The sequence below is a fragment of the Macrotis lagotis genome, chromosome 2, assembly GCF_037893015.1.
Source record: "Macrotis lagotis isolate mMagLag1 chromosome 2, bilby.v1.9.chrom.fasta, whole genome shotgun sequence".
In the NCBI taxonomy this organism is placed as follows: Eukaryota; Metazoa; Chordata; class Mammalia; order Peramelemorphia; family Peramelidae; genus Macrotis; species Macrotis lagotis.
This window is the reverse complement of record NC_133659.1, coordinates 47,867,996-47,882,387: the sequence shown is the minus strand read 5'-3', so window position 1 is coordinate 47,882,387 and position 14,392 is coordinate 47,867,996.

Genomic DNA, 14,392 nt, shown 5'->3' with positions numbered 1-14,392 from the left:
ACTAAATGTCTTTTGTTTGTGGATCAGCATACCTAACTTTGGTGGTCATTAGCTGCAGGGAATAGCATTTTAGTCAAAGTAGACTTTTTTTGGTCAGTGCAACTCTGGAACCCAGCACAAAGCATGAAGAAGCAATAATTTTCATGAGAGATGTTTGGGGGCTGGGATGGGACTAATGGACAATCCAAATAAAATCATAAATTCTTGAAGTCTTATAGTTTGGGCAAAGGGCTACTGTAGCATTTTGAGATTATGAAACAACTTTCTTAATATATGTAATACTGTATTTGTAGCTGGAGGACTATAAATCCCAGCTCTGCTACTGACTAATTCTTTAGTTTTGGAAATTTCCCCCCTCTCTGCTTCTCTGAGTTTCACATCTTAAAAATATATAAATAAGAATATTTCATAGAAGATACATTTATTAATTCTCTATTTTGCCTATCCTACTTTGCCCTATGCTGAGGCAGGTCCTTGTTCACTCTAGAATATTGATCATGATTGCTTCCTCCTCATCAATATCAGATTCCCCCTAAATTGAGTTTAAGGAGGAAATGAATGACCTGGGGATTTCTCTTTCCGTGACTGATGAGTTGATATCAGTGGAAACTTCTATAAATGTATAAAACCATGTGCCAGACCAATCAAACTGCCAAAAATTGTTTTATAGAACTAGAAAGAATAATAAAATTCATCTGGAAAAGCAAAAAGCTCCAAAAATATAAAGGGGATTAATGAAAAAAAATGAAAAGGTAGGTGGCCTAATCATACCAGATGCAAAACTATATTATAAAGTATCAATCATTAAAACTATTTAGTACTTGCTAAGAAAGAGATTGGGGGATGATTGAAATAAATGTTACACAAGACACAGTAGTAAATAATTGTAATAAGCTATTATTTGATAAAACCAAATATTTCACCTTCTGGGATAAGAACTCATTTTTTGACAAAAAGACAAAAACTTTAGGACAATAATATGGCAGAAACTAGCCATCGGCATTGCATCTCACAGCATATAAAGGTTGAAATGGGTTCATAATTTAGACATTTAGACATAGAATACAAAGAATCTATGGAAAGAAAAATAATTTATGAGTGAAAAGAGCACACTACGAAATGCCTACTGTATAACTTTAATAACATTAATTTTAAAAGGTTTTGCACAAAGTAAACCAATGCAACCTAGATTAAAATGAAAGCAGAATGTTGGGACACCATTTTTATGAGTGTTTCTAATTAAGGCCAAATTTCTAAAATACATAAGAAATAAGTCAACTTTACTTGAATATAAGTCATTTCCCAATTGATAAATGGTCCAAGATATGAATAGGAAGTTTTCAAAGGAAGAGATTAAAGTTATCTATGGTCATTTGTAAAATATTTTAAATCACTATTTATTAGAGAAATGCAAACTAAAACAGCTCTGAGGTTCAATCTCACATTTATCAGATTAGCCAGTATGATATAAAAGGAAAATGATAAATGTTGGAGGAATGTGAGAAAACTGAAATACTTATGCATTGCTTGTGGAGGTATAAACTGATTCAGCCATTCTAGAAAGCAATTTGTAACTATGCTCAAAGGGTTATCAAAGTGTTCATGCCCTTTGATCCAAAAATACCACTATTAAATCTATCCCAAAGAGATCATAAAAAGGAACAGGGATCCACACATACCAAAATATTTGTAGCAGTTGTTTTCGTGGTGGGAAAGAATTGGTAATTGGAATGTCCATCCATTGGAGTATGACTGAACAAGTTGTGGTATATGAATATAATGGAATATTATTATTCTAGAAGATATGATGAGTAGTCAGACTTCAAAAAAACCTGGAATGATTTAAATGAACTTTTGCTGAGTTAAATGAGCAGAATCAGGAGAACATTGTTTAGAGCAACAGAAACATTATGGGTGGACTAAAACTTTTCTCATCAATATATAGTGCTCAGAAACAATTCTAAGTGACTTCTGGTGGAAATGTCATCAACATCCAGAGAAAGAGTGATACTATAGTATACTATTTTCACTTTTTAAATCTGTTGTTTTAATACTGATTATTCTCTCTTGTTCTAATTCTTCTTTCACCACATGATTAATGCATTATAATAACCTGTATCAAATTGCTAACTGTCTTTGGGGAGGGGGGAAGGAAAAGAGGGAGGGAGACAGTTTTACAAAAATGAATACTGGAAATTATCTCTTCATATAATTGGGAAAAATAACATTAAGTAAAAAAAAGAAAAATGAGTAAAAGAAGATGGTGCTAACATCTTAATGAGGTGACTGAGATTCAAAAAAAAGTAACAGTTAAAGTACTTATGATTTGACTTGAAAGATCAATTACTGCAGAGCCTAGGATTGGCACAAATGCCAGCTGACCCCCAAGAGCTAGTCTTCTCCCTGTTACCTCAGTAGTAATCCAAACAGATTCTGAGCTTCATAATAAACCCCACTTCTCTAAGATTGCACAAACTAGGGAAGATTTTTGTGGAAATGGGGCTCTCTACTTAGATGCTATTTTACAATTTAGGGCTTATAGGATTTGAGGATTATAGGGTTAAGACTAGAATAACTTTCAACCTTTTTCATTTCACAGATGACAAAAGAGGGTTAGTGACAACTGATAGGCAGGTTTAAAAAACAATGAATCATTTAACTTGTTATATTTAGGATTTCAGTTTTGTGGATGGACTTTTTTTAAATGAAAAACTATTGCACTCATTTCAAACTGCCTAATTATTAGAGACTATGTGCCAGTCTTAGGACTCATTCTATCTTTTTTTCCTATCTCATGGGCTCCTGCCTCATGGCTGTGGAATTGTCCCTTCCCCACATACTCAATTTTCTACCATGTTCTCTTAAGACAATCCTCATAAAGTGAAAACCCTTTGCCTAGATCAAAGCCAACCGTTTCCAATAGGAAGCTCAACTCTCATTTCAATTGCTTTAGGCGCATTTCCTCTTGTTGTTTATGATTAATGTACAGTTCCAAGTGTGAGATCAATGACACTAACTATTGCATTACCCCCTCTGCTACTCCCCTCCAAAGGGATTTTTTTTTTTTGCTTTGCAGAGTTGGAGGAATGTAGGTGTGAATGTCAGATTTTATCAAAGTGTTGCTTGGTTCTGTCAAACTGTCCCCTACCTTCTTTTTTTTTAAATTCTGATTAAAATGAATGACCTACTGGGAATGGGACCAAGAAAGAATGTATTGGAAAAAGGTAAAGATTTCACTAAAAATTCATTTATTAATCTCCACTACGTTATATTCTCCTAGAGGATAGCGATAGTATCTGGTTTCATAGAATCACAGGTGTTTTCTACATGTCACACACGAGCAATTCACCCAGAAACAAAAAACCTACAATCAATGGAAAATACAGAAGTCATATCAAAATTCTTTTGCAAAAAAAGTTGTCAATTAACCAACAGTCAATTCTTTACCAGAAAGAGCTATAACTGGCATTTGGATTCGGATATAATCATCTGGATGAGTGACCAAGTAGAACAAGAAAGGGTGACCTGGGATAAAACTTAACTGGTATGTGACCAGAGCCAAGGAAATAAGCAGGTCATATTGTAATGTTCCATCTTAAGCAATTATTCTTCCTACCAAAAGTTAAATTCGGGTATCTTTTTTTTTTCCCTTGCACTGCAAGAGCTATCAGTAACCTCTAGATTCCGTACCCTGGGACAAAATTTGAGTCACCTCTACTTAATTATAGCTACTTAATGTAATAAAAGTGAGAATTTTTGGAATTACATATAGAATATGTATTAGTAAATATTGCTAAATGAATTCATTAAAAATGTACATAACTTTAAAATTTTTCTACTTTGGGAAGATTTTTGTTCTACTAAGAGGTGAAGTATTACCACTTCTGCCACTATTACACTTCATCCTCTTCCTATTAGTTCTTCTTTTACTTTTATTACTACTATTACAACTTCTACTGCTACTATTTTTTAAATTTAAATTTAAATTTGTTTTTATTAAATATATTATTTGAGGTTTACAATTTTACCCCCAATCTTACTTCCCTTCCCCCACCCCGCCATGGAAAGCAATCTGTCAGTCTTTAATTTGTTTCCATGTTATTCCTTGATCCAAATTGGGTGTGATGAGAGAGAAATCATATCCTTAAAGAAGAGACAAGAAGTCTAAGAGGTAACAAGATCAGACAATAAGATATCTGGTTTTTTTCCTAAATTAAAGGGAATAGTCCTTGAACTTTGTTCAAACTCCACAGCTCCTTATCTGGTTACAGATGGCACTCTCCTTTGCAGACAGCCCTATTTTTACTGCCATTACTTGTTCTCTATCTCATCCTCTTCCTCCTATTTTCCAAAAATAAGCCCTAGCATGATTTTTCAGGATTTCTTAATATAACCATACTGCCCAAATAAGCCGTAGTTAAGATTGCTAATTAGACAAATGCATTTAGTATGTCTGTTGTAATAAATGACTGATGAATTGGATTATAAAATAATAATATTAATACATAATTAAATATAAATAATATTATTACCTTTAACATTTAAAATAAATGATAAATCAAAGGATAAGTATTTGCAAATACTTCCAAGCAGGAACCTTTGAAGAGAGGTAAATGCCTATTGCTCAAAATTTATTGCTGAATGACCAATTAATTGGAGTACAGACAACATTCTATGAATAAAATGTGCAATGGATAAGTCTGGATGGAAAGAAAGTACCACCTCTAATCGTTACTAAGGGCAAGAAAGATAAGATTGAATATGTTTCAGGTATTTATGCTCTTGAAACAGAAAAAGTCTAGTCCACAAAAGCAACAGTTATAAGGAAGTGAGTCAATTTAATACTACCATTTATATTGCCAGGTGACCAAAGAGGTCTGCTAATCTGGGATTCAGCCAGCACTTGTCATGCTAACCACATGAAGTTCCTTGCAGAGACAAGCAGAGCTCAAATAATGTTCCCCACAGGAATGATTGCCTATCTCCAAACTCTTGATATTGCCATAGACAAGTCATTCAAGGACCATTTGCACATGAAATCAATGACTACATTGAAATAGAAAGGAGAGAAATCAGCATGGAAACAAACAATGGGAAGTCCAGTCTGTAGGAAGTTGTGACTTAGGTGAAGAATTCATAGAATAAAGTCACTGACAGCTGTGTTGCTAATGCACTAACACTAGGTGACATGGACAAGAAGTTTTTCATTTAAGGAAAATTCTAGAGTTGGACATGAGAGATTATGGTCAATGGTGCTATAGGAAATGGAGTCACAAGAAATTCAGGTTGGAATTTGGAGAGTTAGGACAATTTTCCAAAACATGATGTGACTGTATTTGAATAAATGTAGATTGTTATACATCAATAAATGTAGATTTGTGTATTTGAGAAAAATGTAGATTGTTGTACATGAAAAAAATAAGATATCCCCTGAAAATAAGCTTTGATGCATCTTTTGAAGTAAAAATTCTTTTAAATCTAGTCTTAATTTCTGGGAAATTTGGTACTACCTCTACCTCTACCTCTACTTCTACTACCACTATCAACTATTTGCAAGGCAATAGGGTTAAGCAACTTGCCCAAGGCTACATAGCTAGGTAATTATTAAGTGTCTGAGATCAGATTGAACTCAGGTCCCCCTGACTCCAAAACTGGAACTCAATCAACTGTACCACCTTGCTGCCCCATAACTACCACTATTACTACTGTCACTACCAAAATCACTAACACCACTAAAATGATCATGACCTCTATTATTACCACTACCACAAGCACTATCACAATTACTAATATTTCCAATACTAGTACTATTGCTGCTGCTACTACTATTACTGCAATGATTATTACGATCATTATAACTGTTAGTGGAGCAGTTACTTCTAGAGTTGTTATGGCTTGCCACTGTTACTTCTGTTACTAAGAAGAACTACCATATAGATAGTCCTTTAAGATTTGACTTTTGTCTTGTCTTGTCACTGAATTTTAATGACTGGAAGAGAGAGTGAAACTGGTGACTTTGTGCAACTCTGCCTCACTTAAATCCTATTCATAATCAAGTCAAGACATCATACCATGATATCATTGATTCTCTTTGAAAATCAAGTCCAAGCATCAAGGTTTACCAAGAGTTTTGACATATATATATATATATATATATATATATATATATATATATATATATATTACCTCATTTGACTTTTGAAACAAAACAGTGATAAATACTATTATTTCCATTTTACATATAAGGAAATTGGACAGATAGATGATGAGACTTTTCCAAAGTCAAAAAGTTAGTAATATTTGAGACATAATTTAAGTTCTTCCTGATTCCAACACTCTATCCACTACACCATCACCAAACGGTATAAAACAGACAATATCAAACTGAAAAAAGGTCTGAGAATCACCTTTCAAAAATGTTTTGGAGACTGAAACAGAATCATAATGATTAGATTCATAACCTTCACTCAGCCAGTCAGCAATCATTACTTGAGAATGTATTACTATGTGCTGACACTATTGAAAGTGCTGGAGATACAAAAGAAACACAAAAAATCCATCCCTTGCTCTCAAGTTCACTTCTAATGGGGGAGACACTGTATAAATAACCAAGGACAAATAAGATGTATATTGAATAGATAGGAGGTGGTCTCAGAGAGGAAAACACTATTAGTATACAACATCAGTCTCCACATCCTCGAAAATCCTTCCACCATGCTAGGTTCCCTCTCCCATTGGTGAGTTTCTTCTCCTTCCATTTTTGGCCATGGTTGGCTGAAATTCATTCCCCTCTTGACTTTCTGGACTTCAATACCTCTGCTCAGTTGTGGTTATATCTTAGAACTTCACTCAAATTCTGGGACCTCATTGCCTACTCTGGTGGATCTATCTTCCTGGAAGACCCCTATGTCATAGGGACACTTTTCACCATTGATGGTTTCCTCCAGGTCCTTCCATTTTGGAAATGCCCCAGACCCGTGCTTCTGATTTTCTAAATTTCAATATCAGGGTACTACCTAAATTGGATAGAAGATGGGGAAATCCCACCCCTTCCCAGTTATCTTTTGTCTATTATCCTTCCCCATTAAAGTATATTCTCCTTGAGGACAAAGACTCTCATTCCTTTTCTTTTTATTTATATTTCTAAAGGTGTTGAATGTCATAACCTCTGAGGCCTCTTCCAGTTCTTTTGTTGTTGAGTCATTTCAGTGGTTCCCAATGCTTCATGATCCTTATTTTACAAGATGAGGATAAAATGACATGTCCAAGGTCACACAGGTAGTAGGTGCCTGAGACCAGATTTGGGGTGCCATGGATAGAATATCAGCTTTGGATCCGGGGAGACCTAGGTTCAAATCTGCCATCAGACATTTGATGCTAACTACCTAGTGTGATCTTGGGCAAACCACTTAACCTGAATGGTCTCTCATTGAGGGCCATCTTCAGTCATTCTGATTCATATCTGGCACTAGAACCAGATAGCTCCAGAGGTGAAAGTGATTATGGTGACCTAGCACAACACCCTCTCACTCAAATCCAATTCACTTCCTTGTCATGGTTCACCTCTTTAATGTCATGGTCTTCTTTGAGAATGGTGGACAAGCATCATTTCTATTTCTGGTATTTAGCTTAGTGCTGATAATTTACTAAATCCTTAAATTCTTGTTGCCTTATCCATGGTTATGAATCAGAAAGGTTTGTTAAGGAAGGTGGGATTTGTGCTAACTTTTGAAGGAATCGAGGGAATTAGAGATGGAAGGAAAAACAGGGAGAATTCTAAGAGTGGAGGGACAGAAACTTTAGAAGTATAGGGATTGACGATAGATTACTATGTCAGAGGAGCATCAAGGAGATCAATGTGACTGGATTTTAGAACAGAGTTATATCTAAGAATACTGGAAAGGTATGAAGATGTCAGTCAATTTATAAAGTGTTCTCATATCAAACAAAGGACTTTCTTTGATTCTGGAAGTAAGCATGGTCACTAGAGTTTACTGAGGCACAGGGCTGGAGGATTAGAATGAGGTGTCTGTAAAATGGTCAGATTTGCACTTTGGAAAATGACTTTGGCTTCTATATCAAGGATAGATTGAAGTGGGAGAGATTGGAGATGAATAGACAAATTTCAAGACTATTACAGAAGGAATGCTGGAGTAGTGGTTCTGTGAGTACAGAGTAGTATAGCAATATGGAAGATGTAAAGACAACAATGAAAAATTTGGCAGCAGATTTAATTGTGGAACGATAGAGAGTGAGAAGGAGTGGCTAGATGGCATAGTGGATAAAGCACTCTCCCTGGAGTCAGGAGTACCTGGGTTCAAATCCAGTCTTAGACACTTAATAATTACCTAGCTGTGTGGCCTTGGGCAAGCCACTTAACCCCGTTTGCCTTGCAAAAACCTAAAAAAAAGATAGAGAGTGAGAAGTTTCAAAGAGAGCAAAGCTTGAGTGTCTATGAAGCTTAGGGATGGGTGATGTTTTCAGTAATAGTGAAATTAGGAAAAAATGAAGTTATTTGAAGAAGATATAATGGGGCATGGTGAGTTAGAGATATTTACAGAACATTCCGTTTGAAATGTCCAGTAGATGATGTAAGAGAAACTAGAATGGGATATGGCACATTCTATGTTGTTCTTGATAGTAATGACATTTATATAGCACTTTGCATACAGTCAGACAGTAGTCCACTATATCCTGGTTTGTAGCCAAGTGTAGAACATTTTTCATGTAACTTATGCATGGTCAAATAGCTAGTAAGTGCCACAGGCTGGATTTAAATCCATTTTCCCTGACTCCAAGTTTAATGTTAAATCTACTATCCACAATTCTAAATCTAGGGAATCTTTGGCATTATATCTCTTTTGAAATTATTTTTTTAGTCACATAAAATTTCTCGGGTGATAATTTTCAATGAGATAACATTTAGAGGTAGGAAGACCTGCCTTTGAATCTGATCTCAGACACTTATTAAACTATGACCCTCACCAACTCACTTAATATTTTTCAGTCTCATTTTCCTCATGTATAAAAAAACGGGTGGGGGGAGAAGTCACATCTACATTGAAGGGTTGTTTTGAGAATCAAATAAGATTACAATAGTTCAAATAATGAAAAGTCTTTGGGTATTGTTCAGTCATTTCAGTTGTGACTACAGTCATGACTACATTTGAGATTTTCTCAATTAAAGATACTGTAGTGATTTGTCATTTTCTTCTCTAGGTCATTTTACAGATGGTGAAACTGATACAAAGTTTAGGACTTGCCCAGGGTCAAACAGCTAATAAGTATTGAGGCTACATTTCAACTCAAATCTTCTTGATTTCAGGTTCCCTCTCTATACACTGTGCCACATAGTTGCCTCTAGTCAGCTCTCATTGAATGTTTCTCGCTGAATTGAGGAGCCAATTCCCACATTAGGACTCTTGTTTTAGTACAAAAGTCATAACTGTAGTTAATAGACATATCTGTATATTAACAAATCTAAAAGGTGCATACTGCCATTCCCAGCTCCCCTTTTGGGGAGAATGCATTGGAGGATGCATCTGAAAAGACTGGAAATGGAGCAATGACAGCACACACACAACTTGACCAAGACAGCATATGCAATGATGAAAGACAATGGAATGAAGAAAAATTATAATCATTGATCATCATTCCAGAGAATGGAAAACAAAATGTACTGCCTCTTCTTGTTACTAAGATATGAGTCTATTATAACAAAATGGTGAATATATTGTGACAGATACTTTGTTCATTGATTTTACCTGACTTTTTCCACTTTTTATTTCTATTATCAGGGAGGGTTCAATGGAGATACTGTATTTAAAGTGCGAAGGATGTAAAAACAAAGAAAGCAAAAGGAATCAAGGAAATTTTCTACCTTCCTCCCTCCCTTTCCTCCCTCCCTCTCTTCCTTCCTTCCTTCCTTCCTTCCTTCCTTCCTTCCTTCCTTCCTTCCTTTCCTTCCTTCCCTCTTTCCTTTCTTCCATCCTACCTCCTAACCAAAAAAAGAAAGTTTCAGCAACTAAGACCAGTAAAATCTATGTAAGAGGATGCAGGAACACATGTAATGTTCTATATGATTCACATAGTCACTACTGGAGATTTCAAATCTGCCACTTCCTCTTGTCTCTGTAGACATGCTGAAAAGACTCTTCAGAATTTCTGTCAACAACATACTCAGGAAAACCTGGGTTCTCTTGAAAAATAAATATAAAACACCCAAACTAAGATATGCTGAGTTTGGTTTTGTGTTTGTTTGTGTGTGTGTGTGTGTGTGTGTGTGTGTGTGTGTGTGTGTGTGTGTGAAAGAGAGAGAGACAGAGAGACAGAGAGATCCAGGCCCAAAGGATACTCTAAGCAGGGATCCTTAAATTTGATTCACTGACTGCTTTGTTTTCTTGTTGTTAAGTCATGGATGATTCTTCATGATCCCATTTTGAGGTTTTCTTGGCAAAGATACTAGACTGATTTACCATTTTCTTCTCCAGCTCATTTTTATGAAAGACACTGAGGGTTAAGTAACTTGCTCAGTGTTATTCATTTATTAAGTGAGAGCAGATTTGAACTTCTAAAGGTGAGCCTACCTGATTACAAGTCCAGTGCTCTAACCATTGCCACAGCTAGCTACCCTGCTGACTACTTTGGGTGGAGATTAAATATTCTCTGTACTCTAAAAAAATGAATTCTTTCTGTCTCTTTTTGGTCTCTTATCCTCTGTCTCTCCTGTATTTATCTCTATTTCTGTCTTTTCCTCAGTTTGTCTCTCAGGCCCTGTCTCTGTCTGCCCATGTGCCTCTCTTGCTCTCTTCTCTCTGTCTCTGTCTGTCTCTGTCTTTCTGTCCCTACCTGTCTCTCTGTCTTTCTGTGTCTCTCTGTGTCTGTGTGTGTGTGTGTGTGTGTGTGTGTGTGTGTTATTTGCAGTGAAACAGCGAAGGTAAGGAGTGCATTTTATCCCTGAAGGATATTACTTCAGGAGACCCTATAAAAGTTAAATTTATTTAATACTTGCAGCAAGTCGACGCTTTTATGATTAATATGGCACTATTGACCACAGTCTTTTTATATACCATTTCTAGGCTGTGCTTGAAGATCTCTATAAATCATGTAATTTCCATGAGTTTGGGGCCTTGCCTCAGGAAGTTTGATTCAGTTATTGAACCACACAGAGAACATTTGCTGTAAATGTTTGACTTTTATTTACTATTTTCCCTCCCCCCATAATAAAACATAAAAACAAATGATGGGATAAAGTTTGAGGAATAATAGTAAAAACTGACTAAATCCTTACCATCCCATGTAAGGTATCTGAATAGTTGTGATGGGCTCTACTAGCTAAATTTTTTTTCCACGGGAGATATATTGTCAGTTCTTAATTATGCATGGAAAATCATTTCATTTAATATTTATCTTGCTTTTTAGTTTGGTACAATTTTCAGTAATGCTAAATTAAGTGCTTTGTTGATCTCTTTCTGTTGATTGGACCTGTTCTTTGGATTTCTTGCTTGGTGTAGCAAGCCTTCAAAGAGACTGATAATTCATATAGTCATGGTGAAGGACTGAATCTCCTTCATTCAGAAGGTTGTTCTCCTTGACAAAGACATCTTAAGAAACAGTGAGGGAGGAGGAGGATATATGTGTATATACATATATATATATATATATATATATATATATATGTGTGTGTGTGTGTGTGTGTGTGTGTGTGTGTGTGTGTGCATGTATTAATCATAGTTTCATTGCTTATCCCTATTCATCAAAAAGTCTATTCATAACACATAATTGCAATAAAATAAATATTATTTTATAAATCTTCACCAATAAGTAAAATCTCAAAATTGGGGGTAATGCTGGGTTCAATTATCACACAATATAGATGATTCCAAGATCTAGCTATCCAGGTCTAATTTCTTTCCTGAATTCCTGTCCCACATGATTAACTGCTTATCAGAATCTTGAACTGGATGCCCCCTAAGTATCTCATACTCTCCATATTCAAAGGAGAATTTATCTTGCCCAATTTCATTCAGTATAGATTAATGAAGAGAATATTCAATAATACAGATAATGAATGGAATTCATTTTCTTACTTCCAAATTTCCTTTTTGTTGTAGAAGTCACTATCAGAACAGAGGCCTTCCAGTTAATATGGCAGAGAGAGAGGCAGGCATTATTTTAAGCTCCCCTGGCTTTCCCTCATAACTGGCAGGAATCAAACCACTTAACAGGTTTTGGAACAGAGAGGGGAACATATTCCAGAATGGTCTGTCACAGGGGATCATGACCATGCCCAGGACAGAGATCAGTGCCCTAATGTCCAGGTGGCAGGGTTAGGTGGAGACTAACCTGAGAACCTGTGATGGGAGTGGAAGCCTTTGAGGTGGGCAGACTGGGAAGACTCAAGTGGGGTCACAGGGAGAGATCCAGCAAGTCTGCCCAGGAAAAGCATTTGGTCAGCTCCACTGGTCTGGATGTCCCAAACCATGACCCCCCCCCCCCCAGCATTCCAGTCAGCAAGCGTGACATTTTCCAGTACAAATACAGAAATAGCTCCAAGTGTTCTCAGCTCTCCCCAAGGTCTTGTTGTGAGCAGCAGACATCCCAGTGGCATTGAAAGAATACATCTATCCCCTCCTGAAAGGTATTCCAAAATGAAAGCACCAAGGAACAGTGTGGCCAAACTCCAGAATTGTCAGATCAAGGTGAAAATCCTGCAAGAGGCCCACAAGACGTAATTCAAATATAGAAGATCCATAGTGTGGATTGCAGAGGACCTGGCTGCATCACCATTAAGGGACTGAAGAACCTGAAAAATTATATTCCAGAGAGCAAGGGAGCATGGATTGCCACCAAGAATAAACTATCCAACAAACAGCCTTCTCTTTCAGAGGAAAAGTTGGTCATTGAACAAAATAGGTGACATTCAAACACCTGATGAAAAGGTCAGAGTTGAACAAAAAATTTGATCTTCAAACATGAGACTCAAGAGATAAATGAAAAGTTCCCAACTGATAAATGGTCAAAGGATGAGAAGAGACAGTTTCCAAATGCAGAAATTAAAGCTATATATAATCATATGAAAAATGCTCCAAATCAATATTGATTAGAGGAAAATAAAAATTGAAACAACAATGGAAAATCATCTCACACCTATTAGATTAGCCAAGATGAGAAAAAGGGAAAGTGATCAATTTTGGAGAGTTTGTGGGAGGACTAGGAGGTTGATGCCTTTTTTTGTGGAGTTGTGAATGAATCCAACCTTTCTGGAGAGTAATATGGAACTATGCCCAAAGAGCAATAAAACTGTTCATATACTTTAACCCAACAATTCCAATTATAAGACTATATCCAGAAGGAATCATAAAAAAATGGAGAGTCATGCATGTTGCAAAATATTCATAGCAGATGACCAAGTAGGATTTATCCCAGGAATGCAGGGTTGGTTCAATATTAGGAAAACTGTTAGTATAATCAATTATATCAATAACAAACCTATCAGAAATCATAGGATTTTATCAATAGATACTGAAAAAAATTTTGGCAAACTACACCACCCATTTCTACTAAAATCATTAGAGAGTATAGGAATAAATGAATTGTTTCTTAGAATAATAAGCAGTAACTATCTGAAACCATCAACAAGCATTATATTCAATAGGGAGAGGCTAGAGGCATTCCCAAAAAGATCAGGATGAAACAAGGATGCCCATTATCATCACTACTATTTAATATTGTATAAGAAATATTAGCTTTAGTAATAAGAGAAGAAAAAGAAATTGAAGGAATTAGAATTGTAAAGGAAGAGACAAAACACTCTTTTCAGATGACATGATGGTATACCTAGAGAATCCCAAAATATCATCTTAAAAAACTACTAGAAATCATTAGCAAGTTTAACAAAGTCACAGGATATAAAATAAATCCTCATAAATCCTCAACATTTCTATAAAAGACTAGCAAAATACAGCAGAAAGAGCTAGAAAGAGAAATCCCATTCAAAGTAATTTTAGACTTATAAAATACCTCAGTGTTTATCTGCCAATGCAGACTCAAAAACCTCTTGAAAACAATTACAAAACACTTCTCACACAAAGAAAATCAGATTTAAATAACTGGGCAAACATGAACTGCTCATGGATAGGTTGAGCTAGTATAATAAAAATGACAATTCTACCAAAACTAAACTACCTGTTTAGTGCCCTACCAATCAAAATTCTAAAAGTTTACTTTAATGAGTTAGAAAAAAGTTGTAAGGAATTTCATATGGAGAAATAAAGTCAAGAATTTTCAGGGATTCAATGAAAAAAGTGCAAAAGAAAGTGGCTTAGCTTTACTAGATCTAAATTATATTATGAAGCATCAATCATCAGAACTGTCTGGTATGGGCTAAGAA